This window comes from Oryx dammah, unplaced genomic scaffold, assembly GCF_014754425.2.
Source record: "Oryx dammah isolate SB20612 unplaced genomic scaffold, SCBI_Odam_1.1 HiC_scaffold_12, whole genome shotgun sequence".
Lineage (NCBI taxonomy): Eukaryota > Metazoa > Chordata > Mammalia > Artiodactyla > Bovidae > Oryx > Oryx dammah.
The window spans coordinates 9,119,236-9,137,010 of record NW_024070196.1 but is presented as its reverse complement, the minus strand read 5'-3'; positions in this window follow the sequence as shown (position 1 = coordinate 9,137,010).

Below are 17,775 nucleotides of genomic sequence, written 5' to 3'. Positions count from 1 at the left end.
TCCATCCATAGTTCTTCAGGGACTCTATCAGGTCTAATCCCTTGAATTTATTTGTCACTTCCATTGTATAATCAATTGTAAGGGGTTTGATTTAGGTCATACTTGAATGGTCTATTGGTTTTTCATACTTTCTTCAATTTAAGCCTGAATTTTGCAATAAGGAGTCATGATCTGAGCTGCAGTCAGCTCTTGGTCTTGTTTTTGCTGACTGTATAGAGCTTCTCCATCTTTGGCTGCAAAGATTATAATCATTCTGATTTCGGTATTGACCATCTGGTGATGGCCATGTGTAGAGCCTTCTCTTGTGTTGTTGGAAGAGGGTGTTTTTATATGACCAGTGCATTTTCTTGGGGCCCAGTATGGCAGCATGCAGGTGACTGGGTTCCCAGGAGAGACTGGCCAGTTTTAAGGAACTGGAATGAAAAGTTATTTCCTACTTTGGGCTACAATGAACTCCTATTATTCATGACATTATTTTGGAAAATCTGGTATGTACAAGAGCCTTATATTCCTGGTAAAAAGGAGGAACACAGAAGAAAGGGGAATGTCCATTCCGGGGTGAGGGGTGGAGTGAAATGCTGGAAAGAGAAGAGTTAGATCTGAGGTCTGACAGTGAAAAGGAGCAGGAAATTAATGACAGTGGTAGGCACACAGTCCTTTGTAAATACAGGCAAATAGGGGAGGTTGTGGAGGGCTTTCCACCTGAGCCATCTAACTCAGGTACTAAAGGGAGAAAGTGTTACTCCAGAGGGATTGAGGAACTCTTGGGTGGCAAATATTCGAGTTACAGAGAAAATTATGGCATGGAATGATAAATCTGCATGGACTTGATCAACTTTGCACAGAAGCCTGGGGTTTAGGGGGAGTTCCCCAAGAAAGGCAATGAGAGTCAGCTGTGAAGCTGAGGGTGGGGTAAGGGAGGCGGCTTCCCAGGTAAAGGCAGGTGCAGAAGCCCACAGCTGTTCAGGTAACTGCAAGTTCATTTCTAGCACCTGAAAAATCAGACTGAAGTTGGTGACACTGGAAGGTTGGTGAGCAGGACAAGGAGACTGACCCCAAAGAAATTTCTTTTCTTCTTCCTTCCTTTTTTTTTTTTTGGACACTTAACCAACTAGAGTTTATTTTCTCACAGTTCTGGAGGCTAGAGGTCTGAGATCAAGGTGGGGACAAGGTTGGTTTCTCTGAGGTACTCTTTCCTTGGCTTGCAGATAAACATTTTCTTTCACTTTCTTCACCTGGTCTCCTCTCTGTATCTGGATCATAACTGCTTCTTTGTATAACACATTATCTTATGAAGATTACTGGGTTCCCATGGTTCATACTTAAAAAAATAACAGACTCCTTCCTGGAAGCAAATATATACAGATTTCCATCCCAGAGAGAGTCCTATGAAATGTAATTGTATACTTTATAAAGGTAAATTTTATAGTGTGTGAATTATGTATCATATTTTATAAAACAATAAGCAAATAGGAAGTAGAATAAAAATATGGGATTATTTTTTAACAGACATAATCTTATGGGCTGAATTGTCTCAAAGAGCTAAGCTGTGCTCTTGGCCCCATTCTGACAGTAGTTGGGGAGTCAGGGGAGGGGGTTTTCTGGAGAATTCTACCAAGAAATGCCACTTAAGACATCTTTTTTTTGGAGGTATAGTTGATTTACAATGTTACATTATCCTTAGGTGTACAGCATAATTATTTGATATTTTTATAGATTATACCCCCATTTAAATTTAATACAAAATAATGGCTATATTTTCCTCTTGTTTAATCACTAAGTCATGTCTGACTCTATGCAACCCAATTTACTATAGCCCCCCCCAGGCTCCTCTGTCCATGGGGATTCTCTAGGCAAGAATACTGGAGTGAGTTACCATTTCCTTCTCCAATATTTTCTTGTGCTGTTCAATATATCCTGTAGTTTTTTTTTTATTTTATACATAGTAATTCATATCTCTTAATTCCATACTCCTATCTTACCCCTTTCTCCATTGATAATCAATCAGTAATTTGTTATCTGTAAGTCTGTTTCTGCTTTGTTATACTTATTAATTTTTGCTTCATTTTAGATTCCACATATAAGTGATAACATCTTTTTTAATTTAATTTTTTTATTGGGGTATACTTGCTTTACAATGTTGTGTTAGTTTCTGCTGTACAATGAAGTGAATCAGCTCTGTGTATATGTATGAGGGGTGGAAGGAGAGGGTGGGAGGGAGGTTCATGAGGGAGGTGATAATATCTTGTAAGCTGTGTTTATGCACATGCCAACCTCAGTCATATTTAGAGTTGACTAGGAAAGGGCTGCTGGAGAAGGCACTGGCACCCCACTCCAGTGCTCTTGCCTGGAAAATCCCATGGATGGAGAAGCCTGGTGGGCTGCAGTCCATGGGGTCGCTAAGAGTCGGACACGACTGAACGACTTCACGTTCACTTTTCACTTTCATGCACTGGAGAAGGACATGGCAACCCACTCCAGTGTTCTTGCCTGGAGAATCCCAGGGACGGGGGAGCCTGGTGGGCTGCCGTCTATGGGGTTGCACAGAGTCAGACACGACTGAAGCGACTTAGCAACAGCAGCAGCAGGAAAGGGCTGCAGGCTTCTGTGGAGGCTCTTCCCACCTCTTTGCCCTCCTTCTGTAACTTCTGATCATCTCAGACGGTCAGACCACATCCTAGGGCCAGGATGTCCTCCTGCCCTTGGGGCAGCCTGGGACCGGGTCTGGTCTTCCTGCTCTCTCTTCTTTTCCTTATCACAGATCCTTTGTCACTGTCTGGAGGCCTTGTTCTTTGTTCTGTCAAAGAACTGGTGAAGCCTTTGCTCCTCCTGAGGAACATCTTCTCAGCAGGGCCCAGGGGAGGTGAACTTTCACTGACTCTGCACCTTCACCTGGCCACACTCTCTGTTTCAACTCCAGGATCTGGCCTGAGACACAATATTAGACCAACACAAAAATCTACCTAATCATTGCAGCCACTTCTATATTATTCCAATTTACAGATGAAGAAATTAAACTCCAGATGATTATTGAGCTTATATGAGGTCACATCCTTGCAGAGTGGCCCCCTGAGGATTTAAAGGGAGGGGGTCATCCTCATGACCATGGTTGACATGAACTTCAAAAAAGAAACCAGCAGTGTGTGTCAGTTCCATACTCTGGTATTTTGGTAGAGAAATATGATGTGGATTAGGATAATTAAATGGATACATAACTTGTTGAACAACCATATGTAAAGATACTGATGGATGAGTTGAGGTGGGCCTGGAGCAAGATGCCTCGTGGCTAGCTCAGGGTTAAGTTCTCAATCACGTCCTCCTCAGCAATTTTATGACTGGAACAAAGATACATGGGTAATATTTAATATTTAATTTGTAGTTATACAAATGCTGGAAGGATAACAAAACCGACAGACTCATCATTCAAAATGGTCTTAACAAGCCATAATATTGGGCTGAATTTTCTCCAACTTTTTAATAAAAATTCCACACATGAAAAAAGGTTTAAGGAATACCATTAATGGACATTCAGGTACTGAGTACTTATGTTAAACCATGGTTAATATTTTATCAATTTCTTTACCTCTCTTTCTAAATATTTATTCTTCTAACAATTTGAAAGAAAGTTGCAGACCTCATAAAATTTGACTGCTAAATACTTCTCTGTCTTCTAAAAATACATCCTTCTATATTGAATTCTAATATCTAAAAAAAATAGCAGTTCCCCAAGATCATAATATCCAGTCTATATTCAAAATTTTTTGATTGTTTTATTCTGGTAAAATATTTGTAACATAAGTAACATAACCTTTTTGATCATTAAGTGACCAGTTCAGGGGCATTAAGTACATTCACACTGTTATACAACCATCCCTACCATCCATCTCTAGAACTTTTTCATCAGCAGCATCACCTCAATTTTTGACTCTCTGAAGTGGATTTGAGATTTTGTAGGAACAGTGCCAATAACACTTGGATCTAAAAGCCAGCTTCATAAGCATGAGGCTGAGGAGGTAGGAACATAGGTGTAGCATGAATATAATAGAGTAGAGATTTTAGTCTACAAGTTCAATAAGTTTGTGAATGTCAAAAAGTAAGTGCAGAGTTAGGCAGAAGTATAGTCCTGGACTCAGGGAAGAGAGAAGTCTCTTTTCTGCACTGCTCAGACCCTATTGGGAATATTGTGTCTGGTTCTGGGCTCTGTACCATTAGGGAGTCATGAAACTGCTGTCTGGAAGATGAGGGGGTTTTAAAAAGACATCATCTGAGAAAGACAGGAAGAAACTGGATATTTGAGGCTTGTGAAAAAACAAACATTGATACCTTAAATAAGAGATGTCATTTTAACTGCCTTGGAATATTTAAAGAACTCCCATTTGGAAAGTATATTTATCTAAGGGGTAGTTCCAAGGCTAATAAGAGGAAAGTGCCATGGGAAAAGCTTCATTTCAGACTAATAATTTAATCAGAATGGCTGGAGTTGATTGAAAGTGTTGCCTTAGGAAGTAGTTTGTTCCCTGTCACAAGTGACATTCATTGTAATACTTGGCAGAGGAAACCCAAGCTTTGAGCAGCTTTTGGGATGAAATGACTTTTGGATCTCTTCTGGACTATATTTTGTTTAGGATTCTTTTATTGGCCTGGCTAAAAATTTGATTCGGGTTTTCTATAACAGCATGTGGGAAAACCGGAACGAAATTTTTGACCAACCCATAGTTGCAAGAAACAGACCCAAATAGTACCTTCTTAGGTAAAAGATAAAATTCTTGAAAGAATGCTTGAACTGTTGTGTATGAGCAGTGGCATGGATGAAAACTACTGAAACTCAAGTAGGGCAGACCAGTCTTCTCTCTCTCTCTTTTTCCCTCCCTCCCATCTGTCCCCATCTCTGACTTGCTCTGTTCTCTTGTTCACTCTTTTTCCACACTCTCTCTCTAGCTCTGGCCTCAATCTTTCTCATTGATTTGGCAGCAGCCTGGTTAGAGGAAAAGGCTGCTGACTGTTTCTGAATCTTAAGATGTTTGGTTGAAAACTCCTAGAGAAAGACTGTGTGACCAGTCAACTCTGGCCAAGGAGGGGAAAAAAGTGAGGATGAACAAACTGGCTTGAACTGTCAAGCTGTGAACTCTCTCAGGTAATAAGGCACTCTATGATGATAGTTCAAATGCTTCAGAGGACAAGGGTAAGCATTAAGACCCTGTCCGGTCTTAAATGATATAAACGGCCAGCCCTGTAGGAAAATCACAGTCTACAGAGTCCTTCATGGTGACCTCAAGCCACCCTGGAGGAGAAGCAGCTGGGAGGTCACCTGGATGGGCCACATGAAATGTTGAAACATACTTGGGGGCTGCTAGGAAATCCCTGCCACCCACAGAGCAGCCAGGAATGCAGCAAGTCAAGTAAGGCTTTCTTTTCTAAGAAAGTAGCGGGGAGCCATGGGACCAGGGCAGTGGTGCACGCCCGGCTCAGGCTCTGCAAACATTTGCTTGGTGGCTGAAAGCCAGGGCCGAGGCCTGGGACCAGGGGACCAGAGGATGGTAGCCGCGATCCAAGCATTTTGGTGGAAAAGTCCATTCTTCCTTGTCATGCAGGAGAACTGAAGATCCTCAAGATGAAACACCAATTCAGTGGCAGAAATAATCTTGAACTTAGGAATTATCTGACTCCTGATATTTTGTCTCTTCTCTAGATCAGCAGTCCCCACAGGTTTTGGTACTAATTTCATAGAAGACGGTTTTTCCACAGACCAGCCTGGAGAGGGGATGGTTTGGGGATGATTCAAGTGCATTACATTTATTGAGCACATTATATTTATTATTATTACATCAGCTCCACCTCAGGTCATCAGGCATTAGATCCTGGAGGTTAGGGATCCCTGCTGTATACACCATCCTGCCTCTGAGAAATGACCTTTACAAAAGACCTGCCTGACTTCCTAGGCATCTATGGTTTGAGCAGGACTGGGCTTGGCTCCGAGAGGGAGGGACAAATGTCCCCAAGCCCCAGCTTATGCGGTCATAGAAAGGACACTAACTGAAGAAATTTCCATTTTAATTTTTGTACTAGTTGTTTTTAATTTGCTGACTATCATGTGCATGCACACTCATTTTGCTATGAAATTATTCATTTGTGGGCAAAGTCTATTAATATAAGTCATAGTGGGGAATTCAGAGACACATAAACACATAACGTGTCCCTGGAGTGAAGTCCCCTCCCTGGGCTACTGTGCACCTTCTGGCTTTTCACTTTCTATATCTGTTTCTCCCTCTCCGTCTAAGGCTGACCTGCAATAGGATCATTTCAGGAGTGGAGACAGGCTTCGGAATGAATGGCTGTTAGTGCAGCTACTCTGGCTTTTGTCTAATCCACCGTGGAAGTGGGAGGAGAGTGATGCTGATGGTGGTGCTGATGACAACAAGGATGAAAATAGGTTTCAGGTGGATCAGCTTAGCTGTTCCCAGAATGTCGTACAGATGCCAGGGTAACCAATGAAATGAAAGTTAAAGGCAGAACACACCGCTGCTTCTCTGAAAACCCATAAGGGAAATGTCAACAGTTTGAATGTTTCATTATATTTTATTTTTTATAAGATGCTGCAGGGTATAGAAAGAATCAAAAGTAATGGTTAAAACATGGAGGAAGAGGAGTGATGAGTCCTGGAATTGAAAATAATCATCACCCTTGGTTACTGTGGGTAAATAATACACTAGAAAAACCTTGGGAGGAAAAAGGCAATGCCTGAAAATAGCAGCCCCAACATAGATCTAAACAGGTCTACAAAAACCAATCAGGACGAGAGAGAGACGACCCGACTTTCTCTTCCCAGACACTGATGCCAGGAAATAGAACAGGGGTACCATTTGGGGGAATTTGCTGCAGGATGTCACAGTGGCCGCAATGACAACAGACATGCTCTGGTCTCACAGTGAGTTATGGACAGAACCTGTGTCTCTGACAAATGTGCCTCGTGTGAAAGCTACAGCATGTGAAAATTCATGGCTTTTTCCCTCCCTGCATCTCTTGATATGGAACACATAATCTGTGGAAGACATACGCATGTTCATGCGCAGAATAAATCAAGAGTCAGCCCAGCCGGCTTGGGATGGGAAACACAGGCCAAGAAGAGGCCCACTGCTTTTCTGCTATGGCAATCTGCTAGCCTCCAAACAGTTCATGGCCATCGGTGGGCTTCTAGAGGGTCCCTGGAGGAGGGAATGGCTCCCCACTCCAGTATTCTTGTCTAGAGAATTCCATGGACAGAGGAGCCTGGTGGGCTTTGCAACCATGGGGTTGCAAAGATTCAGACACGACTGAGCTATTAGCACACTTTCTAGAGGGTGGCCATGTGCCTTTTTGATCTGGGTCAGCAACACAGCTTTTAAAAAGTGACTATCTGGATGTTGGGACTTACGCAGTATGTGGGAAAATGGTACCCGTTTCTTCCGTTGAATCGTGTTTTAAGCACCAAAGGCTACTTTGTTAGACAATTTGAGCACTGTTTGTATGAACAGCATGGCCACAGGTACCTCAGGCAGGCTAACGTGGATCATGCGCAACTTGTCAAGGCAAGGACTTTCAGCTTTTCTGACTGTGACCAACTCTTAACACATTTTACATTGAAAATGCAGTATACACACGTGCAAACACACACACAAGATTTTATGAAACAATAATGACCCTAGCAATGGGCTGCTGCTGCTGCTGCTAGGTCACTTCAGTTGTGTCCGACTCTGTGTGATCCCATAGACGGCAGCCCACCAGGCTCCCCTGTCCCTGAGATTCTCCAGGCAAGAACACTGGAGTGGGTTGCCATTTCCTTCTCCAATACATGAAAGTGAAAAGGGAAAGGGAAGTCGCTCAGTCATGTCCGACTCTTAGCGACCCCATGAACTGCAGCCCACCAGGCTCCTCCATCCATGGGATTTTCCAGGCAAGAGTACTGGAGTGGGGTGCCACTGCCTTCTCCACTAGCAAAGGGCATTGCTCTCTAATTTTGCCACTCCATTCTGTTTCCTCCCTTCCTCTTTCTCTTTCTTTCTTTCACTTATTAAATTGGTTACGGCTTACTGTTTAAACAGCTCTGCATTAAAGGGCACGGAGGTGCAGCAGGGCATCTGTGCCCTGAGAAGAGAGAAGAGGCATCCCTGACGCCTAGCACAGGCACAAATGTCTCACTACCTGTAAAAGGATGTTAAAGATGTGTACTTCTGGGTATCTCTGTGAGAATGAAAGGATCTAGAACAGTGCTTGACACATCGTTGGCCATCGTTTTTATTGGTAACAATATGACTAAAGGCTCAGTGGCAGTTTCTGCCAAGCACAGCCAATTTACTTGTCCATTCTTTCACTCATTCACTTCTGTAATGCTGCATAAATTTTCTGAACAATGCCAAGCATTTGACATTCATTACTGGTGGCTCAGACAGTAAAGAATCCGCCTGCAGTGAAGGAGACAAACTGCAATGCAGGAAACTGGGCTTTGATCCCGGGGTTGGGAAGATCCCCTGGAGGAGGAAATGGCAACCCCCTCCAGTATTCTTGCCTGAGAAATCCCAGAAGAGCCTGGTGGCAGAGTCGGACATGACTTAGTGACTAAACTAACCACTATTGTTATCTTCTTAGCAACTCTATGCTGCTGCTGCTGCTGCTGCTGCTAAGTCGCTTCAGTCGTGTCTGACTCTGTGTGACCCCATAGACGGCAGCTCACAAGGCTCCACCCTTCCTGGGATTCTCCAGGCAAGAACACTGGAGTGGGTTGCCATTTCCTTCTCCAATGCATGAAAGTGAAAAGGGAAAGGGAAGTCGCTCAGTCATGTCCGACTCTTAGGGACCCCATGGACTGCAGCCTACCAGGCTCCTCCGTCCATGGGATTTTCCAGGCAAGCAACTCTATGAGGCAGGAACTATTAGTCTCAGTTTATAGATGAGGCTAGAAAGGTGAGCTACCTGCTGAACACCATATCTAGTCTTTGACATCAAAGTCTAAAGTATCATATGGAGGGAAGTTGAGTTGAATAGAAGGTATTTTAGACAGATAAATTGGCAGTTGCTGAAGTTTAGGGGATAATCCTAACACTTTTTTTCATACATATTGTTTCCCCTCTCACTTTTGTGAATACTGTGAATTGGATAAGTGTAAGGATGTTAGACAAAATAGACATCATTTGTGACATAAGAAAGGAATAAGAGAAGTATGGTTTACTTCAAGTTCCCACACAACTGCTTTCTTTCAGAAGCTGCTTCTTCTCAGTCTTAAGTATGTGATTCCACTGTCAGGGGTAGCTTGGAATCATCCAGAAGCGACTGAAGCTCCAAATTGATAGAGGTCAAGGAAATGTGACAAGATGTAGATTATCTGTAAAGCAGGAACAAGAGGCAGCCAAGGTCAAATGGGCAAATTTGAGACAAGGGAGGACCAAGTAAATAAGAACATTTAAATGGATAAGATATTGTCAATTATCTGGATCTGGTATTGTCAGGGAGTACAGACTGGATGGGCAGTGACTAATTTCCTAGGATGGATTTTCTCAGCCCAGATGCAACTTTTGAAGGACTGGGGCTATCTCAGCTTTGGCCTAAGTCTTTTAAGTTCAATAAGGGTGGACATTATAGCCACCAAGTTCAAGAGCTCGTGGCTCTTCCTTTACATAGAATTTCACTCCTTATTAATTATGACTTAAACTGCTTCTTGAAAATTGCTTTCCAATTTATATCCTCTGTGAAGTGAGGCACATTTTCATATATCATATGAAAATATTTCACATGTATTGGGCTTCCTGTTTAGTTCTCCAAGATGAAATTTGAAAAGCAATCTGCTCTTGCTTGTCTTGAAGGAGACCAAAGATTATCGATTGATCATTTGGGGTCAAGTTTGGGGTCACCAGAAAATAAGTTGCACTTAATGCTACATGGCCTATTTCTGAAGGAGATGTTTAAAGTGTTCATAACTTGTTTATTTAGTTTTGGCTGTGCTGGATGTGCACTGCCGCTCTTCGGCTTTCTCTAGTCGTGGCGAGCAGGGACCACTCTCTAGCTGTGGTGGGCAGGCTTCTCACTGTGGCAGCATCTCTTGTTGAGGAGCATAGGCTCTAGGGGAGTGGACTTCAGGAGTTTTGTCTCATAGCTTCAGTGGTTGTAACACATGCGCTCAGTCGTTGTGGCACATGGGCTTAGTAGTGCCCGGAATGTGGGATCTTCCCAAATCAAACCCATGTCTGCTGAATTGGCAGGCAGATTCTTAACCAGTGGACCACCAGGGAAGTCCCTATAATTTATTAACTGGACTATTTGCAAAGTGAGAACCCCTCTCTTGTGGAATACGATGGGAATTTCCTTGCTAAGAATGCTCTTGTTACAAGCTTTTTGCTCTCCTCTGACTTTCCTGTGAAGTTTGCTGCACGATTTTTGCTCATACATCCTTGACCCATCTTAAGTCATGTCTTCCCTACTTAGAACCCTAAGACTAAATGTCCTTAGGCATGAATGAGTTTCATGATCTGGGGCCTTCTCTAACACCAGAGAGCTCCACTATTATCAACTTCCCTTTCCATTTCTAGGAAGCCTCTCACCAGTCTCATCAAACTACCAAATATCCACACGTACGTGTGTGCACATCTTTAAATTATTGAACCTGGTACACCATGAAACATGGGTACTGGCCTTAACAGACCACTTGGTAGTGACTGACGAATAGTCTGGCTCATTAGTATTTCACATTGGCATTCCAAATCATACATATCTAGGTAAAGGGAGCTATTTCTTAGTACACCCTATTGGTAGAAATGGGAGGTTTTCAATCAGAATTCCTAGACTGTCTTTTGAATCACATGCTCTGACCTGACACTTCCCTTCTGCTGGTGGCACTTCTCTGCTCTTCTTTCTCCACTGCTCACTGCTACTGCCAGCAGTTTTATCCTGTTAGTCTCTCTTAGCTGATGTCTTTCCCAGTGAAGTGTCCCTGCCTCCTTTATTGTCCCTTTTTCTGCTGAACCCTGGTATGTGTGTGTATGTGTGTGCCTCCATGTGTGTATGTGTGTGCACACACACATGTATGTATGTGTGCGCATGTGCATGGGTGTGTGCGTGTGTGTGCACGTGTGTGTGTATGTGTGTTTGTGCACAATATCTGTGTGTGTATGTCTATGTGTGTATGGATCTTTGTATGTGTGTGTATGTGCATGTGCCTCCATGTGTGTGTGTGTGCATGTGCTCATGTGTATGTGTGTGTGTGTGTGAGTGCATGTGTGCACATGTGCGCACACATGTGTGTATGTGTGAATGTGTGTGCTTGTGCATGTGTGTATCTGTGTGTGTGCATGTGTGTGTGTCTGTGTGTGCATGTGTGTGTATACGTATGTGTGCATGTGTGTGTGTATGTGTGTGTATGTATGCAAGTGCATGTGTGTGTGTCTGTGTATGTGTGTGTGCGTGTCTCTGTGTGTGGGGGTGTGTGTATGAACATGTGTGCATGTGTGTGTATGTGTATGTGTGTGTGTGTATATGTGTATGTGTGTAGGTGTGTGTGTCTCTGTGCTATGTGTGTATATGTGTGTGTCTGTGTTTGTGTGCATGTGTGTGTATGTATGTGTGTGCATGTGTGTGTGTGTATGTGTGTGCATGTGTGTGTCTGTGTGTCTGTGTGTGTCTCTGTGTGTGTGCATGTGTGTGTCTGTGTGTGTGTATGTGTCTGTGTGCGCATGTGTGTGTCTCTGTGTGTGTTTATGTGTGTGTGTGTCTGTGTGTATGTGCATGTGTGTTTGTGTGTGTCTTTCTGTGTATGTGCATGTGTGTGTGCGCTTGCATGTGTGTGCTTACATGTGTGTGCATGTACATGTGCATGTGTGTGCATGTGTTTGTGTGTGTGTGTGTGTTAGTCACTCTGTCATTTCTGACTCTTTGCAACCCCATATACTGTGGCCCACCAGGCTCCTCTGTCCATGGGATTTCCCAGGCACAAATACTGGAGTGTGTTGCCGTTCCCTTCTCCAGGGGATCCTCCCGACTCAGGGATTGAACCCATGTCTCCCAATTGCAGGAAGGTTCTTTGCCATTTGAGCCACCAGGGAAGCCCAAGCCCTAGCATATCACCAAATGAAGTTGTGTGGGAATATATGTTCACTGAAAAGCTAGGGAAGTGAGATAACACAGCGGCGACTCCGCAAGTGTGCATGCAATTCTTTAAACCCATTGTTTACCACTCATGCTCGTGCTTAGTCGCTTAGTCGTTTCTGACTCTTTGAAACTCCATGGGGTCACAGGCTCCTCTGTCTGCGGGACTTTCCAGGTGAGAATTCTGGCCTGGGTTGCCATTGCCTTCTCCAGGGGATCTTCCCGACCCAGGAATTGAACCAGGGTCTCCTGCATTGCAGGCAAATTCTTTACCAGCTGAACGACCAGTGAAGCCCAACATTTACCACATCCCTACCCATTTTCTAGGGGAAAAGTACTCAAAAGTTAGACTCTTCAGAGAAATTTCTCTCTAGTGGGCTTTCTCAGTGGTGGCACCATTGACATTTGGCATCAGACAGTCTTGTTGTGGGCTTGTCCTGTGCATTGTAGGATGGCTAGCAGCATCTTTGATTCTATCCACTGGATGCCAATAGCACTTTTCTATGGATAGCACTTTTGGTCACTGATGACCAAAAATGTCTCCAGACCTTACCAGATGTCCCTGGGGAGTCAGTATCATCTCTGGTTGAGAACCAGTGCTCTCGACAGACTTGCTCTGCAAAATGTGTTCTATAAAGCAGTGGCAGGAGCATCACTTGGGGCTTTGTTAGAGATGCAGACTCTGTCTTGCCCCAGGCATGCTTTGTCAGAGTCTGCATCCTGACATGACTTCCTTCTTTTGACCATAACCATTTTGAAGCCCTGCCCTGGAGAGTGTCTCCTATTTCTGTTCCATGGTCAGATCCATCTTTTTCTCAGATCTCCTAATAGTTCCTGGATACATTTCCACCTTTTGGGAAATTCTTCAAGCTGCTCACAGGCATTTGTGCCAACTCAAGAGCCATGGCTGGCCCACTTCCTTCCAGCAGTTCTTCCCCTCAGTTCTGAGTTATTAATGCTATAACAATGCCCCAGAGGCTCTAGCTCTAGCATAATATTCCAGAAGACAAGCCTGGGCTGGAGAGGGTACAGGGAATTTGGGTCAATAAGCCTGTAAGGATAGCTCAGATGGGTACTGACATTCCATGTCTGTCCGCTTTGAAGTTTCCTTGCTTGTGGGATTTGAAATTAAGCCTAGACTGATTCTGTAGATAAGGCTGTTATCCATCATCCACTTAGAATACACTTGGCAATCCATGAAATTCAGAGTCTATGAATTGGCAAATAGGAAACATTGCAAGTCTATAAGCCCTTTTACCAATGACTCTCCTCATTTTCAGCAGTCCTTAAGAGTACAATATCATTGTTTAACACTCCTTCCCAATAAGTTAGTTTAATATTTGAATACTGTACTAACAGGGCTAAAATAGGCTTTTCTTATTTTGACACCTAATATCCAGTTTCTTTTAAAATTGTTGTTTTGTTACCTATTTTAATTTTATTGAAATTTAGATCTGGGACATACATACTTTCAAGTATTTATATCTTTAGATTTCAATTCATAGGTCATTTTTTAGCAATTAAGGTAACTAATAAAGTGCATATACACATACACACACATACATGCGTGTACACACGTGTTAGTTGCCGGGAGACAGTGTGAACGTTGGGAGCCATCTAATTTTAGATTTGACAAGGTTGTGTCTAATGTAAAGCAATAAACTTCTTTAGGGTGCAAATACTGCCTCCCAGCTTCCTGCAAGTACTGACTCTGGTTCTCGCCTTGAGGCCTGGTATCTCCATTCTGTGAGTATCTTGTTTCCTTCCAGGTAATTTCTGTGTCATCAAAGTCATGGACAACAACTAGTGTCCCTACTGTTTCAAGATTTTTGCTATTTTCCCCCCCACAGTGTTTTCCTAGTCTCAACCCCTAGCCTTTTAATTTCATGAATTTGGGCCATCCTGATTTCCTATCTCCAATGAAGATAACTCTAGTAACTTGAAGATTAGGGAAAATATGATTCAGAAGGCCAGGCTTAGAATTTCGTTTCCCAGGTTCATTATCTCCATATGTTAATCATCAATTTGTTGCTTTCTCAATCCAAACCCACTCTTCTGTGTACTGTTTTATTTTTTTAATATTTCTGATAGGTAGCTAGTATGTAAAGCTGTTTCCTTTTTATAATTTCATTTGTTTCATTTATTTATTTTTGGCTGTGCTGCCTCTTCCTTGCTGCCCGCAGGCTTTGTCTAGCTGTGGCATGTGAGTTCAGTAGTTGCAGCTCAGGTCAGTAGTTGTGGCACACGGGCTTAGTTGCTCCATGGCATGTGGGATCTTTCTGGATCAGGGATCAAACCCATGCCTCCTGCATTGGCAGCTGGCTTCTTTACCGCTGACCCACCAGGGAAGCCCTGTAGTGTTTTTTGATACTGAATCTGGATCCGGTGCAAATTTCTTTCGCTAACTTGCTTCATGTTAAGCTTTTTCAGTAGAGCATGCTAGAGGAACTCTATGTGCAGCCTGGTGCTCTTGCTTTTCTTCTTGCTTCTCCAGTGCAGTGGCCAGGAGGCACCTTCATGTAAGAAATCAAGTGATACACATTCTCCAGCAAGTTTTTCTGGCACTTTTGCCAGCATCTTCTCAGTGAGTTTTGCAGACACCCCAGCAAGTGGCTTTTCAGTGAGCACCAGCACTCCAGTGGGCAACTTCCTTGACAGGGCAGCCTGGGAGACGCACATGTGTTTACCCAGTCAGGCCCACCCCTAGCGAGTTTCTCCGGCACTCCAGCCGGTTGTTTTCCGCTTGACAGTCTCAGCCGGTACTACCTCCATGCACTTCCGTGCTATCCAGTGGGTTGCAGCCACACCCTCTCCATCAGCCTAAATCTCAGCCTTAAGGGGAGAGGGATCGGGACTTCATAGTTTATTTCTTTCTTGTGAATTGTCTCTCATTCCTAGAAGTAGCAGCTGGTCCCTTCACCTGCTCTTCCAGTAATCTTTACGATTCTCTTTACCTCTTCTAGTATTATGATTCTTTTGTCTGTTTAATAATTCTGTATGTTAAAGTATTCTGTTCAGTTTGGTGGATGTGGTTTCTCCTGATTGGACTCACTCACCAGTCCAAAATAGAGGATTTCCAAAACCTGAACCTACGCTGCTTTCAGAGGGCACCTACAGAGAGACAGGACTCGTAAAAGGATCCTCACCCATTTCCTTGCAGACAGATTAGAAAGGGCAGTACTGAGTGGAACTGCTTGGGAGGGGTTTATTAAAGGTGGTGTTTACCAGTAAGTTTTTGCTACTTCAGCTTATCTTTCTGGGTCCTTCCTTGTTTGCTTTCTCCCCATCTCTAGTTAACTGTACTATTTGTGTGGATTCTATCTGCAGACATTTGATTAAGCCTTAGGCTTTACCTGAAATTATCTATCTACCTACCTCAGGGAAATATATAAATAAATATCTATATACTTGTATGTATATATTTAATGTGCTTAGTTGCTCAGTTGTGTCCACCTCTTTCTGATCCCATGGACTGTAGCCCACCAGGCTCGCCTGTCCATGGAATTCTCCAGGTAAGAATACTGGAATGGGTTGCCATGCACTCCTCCAGGGGATCTTCCCAACAAAGGGATCAAACCCAGGTCTCCTATATTGCAGGCAGATTCTTCTTCATCTGAGCCACCAGGGAAAGCCCAAGAACACTAGAGTGAGTAGCCTATCCCTTCTCCCAACCCAGGATTCGAACTGGAGTCTCCTGCATTGCAGGTGGATTCTTTACCAGCTGAGCTACCTGGGAAGCCCATATATTATAATATATATATGTATATAGAGATAGGTATATCATGGAAAGCCTAAATTATATATATGGCTAAATTATATGCTTATTAATAATATATTAGATAGATAGATAGATATAGATAGATAGATAGATGGATGCCATGCCATGCTAATTCGCTTTAGTAGTATCTAACTGTGCAACCCTATGGACTGTAGCCCGCCAGGCTCCTCTGTCCATGGGATTCTCCAGGCAAAAACACTAGAGTGGTTTGCTATGCCTTTCTCCAGGGGATCTTCCCAACCCAGGGATCAAACCCAAGTCTCTTGCATCTCCTGTATTAGCAGGCAGGTTCTTTACCACTAGTGCCACCTGGGAAGCATATATATATATATATATATATATATATATATATGTATGGATAAGTTATATATATATATATATATGTATGGATAAGTTATATATATATAATATATAAGGCTAAATTATATATGTACAAGGCTATTATATTTATGGTTCCCCAGGTGGCACAGTGGGAAAGAATACACCTGCTGATACAGGAGACACAAGACACTTGGGTTAAATCCCTGGGTTGAGAAGATCCCCTGGAGAAGGAAAGGTCAACCCACTCTGGTATTCTTGCCTGGGAAATCCCAAGAACAGAGGAGCTTGGCAGGCTACTGTCCATGGGGTTGCAAATAATTGGATGACTAAGTGACTGAGTGTGCTTGCGCGCACACACACACACATACACATATACATATACATACACACACACACAAAATCAAGGTCTTCCTAGAAAAATTAGGGTTTCCCTAGAGGAAATAATAGACTCTAATTTTTGTTTATTTTCCTAATATAATCTAATTTTTGTTTATTTTCCTTTTGACAATACAGAGTCACTGGAATTGCCATTGTCCATGGTTTTCTGCTCTTAAGGGAGAGTCTTTCTGAAAAAGTTCTTGTGTGTATCCAGTAATAATCTTTTCATGAGTAACCATTCTGAGAATAACTGACTAACTATTCTCATATTACTTCTGAGATTTAATGGGGAAATATAACATTTTCTCATTTTTCAGTTATGATTTTCTTGCTCATTGGGTCAAGGGGCCATCTAATTTATAGAAAGAGTTTTTGAATACTTTCACAGGACTCTGATTAAAGTGATTGGTTTGAAATATGCATTGTCTTTACCATGTCCTTAATTCTGAGTTTGGATGCAGCTAAAGGAGATGCTGATATACCTTTGTTTACGTGCTTAGAAATAGGTCTCATGTTTAATATGCATATTTATGAAAAATAAGCTAAAATCAGCATTTGGGCCAATGGCCTCATCCCAGATTTATAGCAGTAAAATACTGTAATACTGACTTATGATTGATAACCTTCATAAATGGACCACACGCCTTCCAATATGTTCTCATTTTATTGTCCTGTCAATAAAATTGGCATAGAATTACATTTTGGGGGAAACTATATATTGGCTGCATGTATATTAAATGCAAAATATTGTTACTTATTAATGCATTCACTGAGGTGGGAGGATTGGCAATTATCTAAACTCATACATTGACCTTAATATAAGTGCTCAAGTAAATATTTGTTTTTAACAAAGTGGCTTTTGCAATCTACTCTGTTTCTTCCATGAGCAGTTTCATTTGTACCTTGAGGACTGCATCTCAGGATCTTAGAGAAGCCTATGCTCTCTGTCACTATTACACTGTCACACCACGAAAAGACAAATGTTCCATATAGAATTATTTGATACAGATATTGGAAGATTTAAGGAAAAGTTTTCTTACCAATTGTAAAGTCTTTACTGAATTTGTTACAGTCCTGGTTCTATTTTGCATTTTGGTTTTTTTGACTGGGAAGCATGTGGGACCTACGCTCCCTGACCAGGGATGGAACCTTCATGCCCTGCACTGGAAGGCGAAGTCTTAACCACTTAT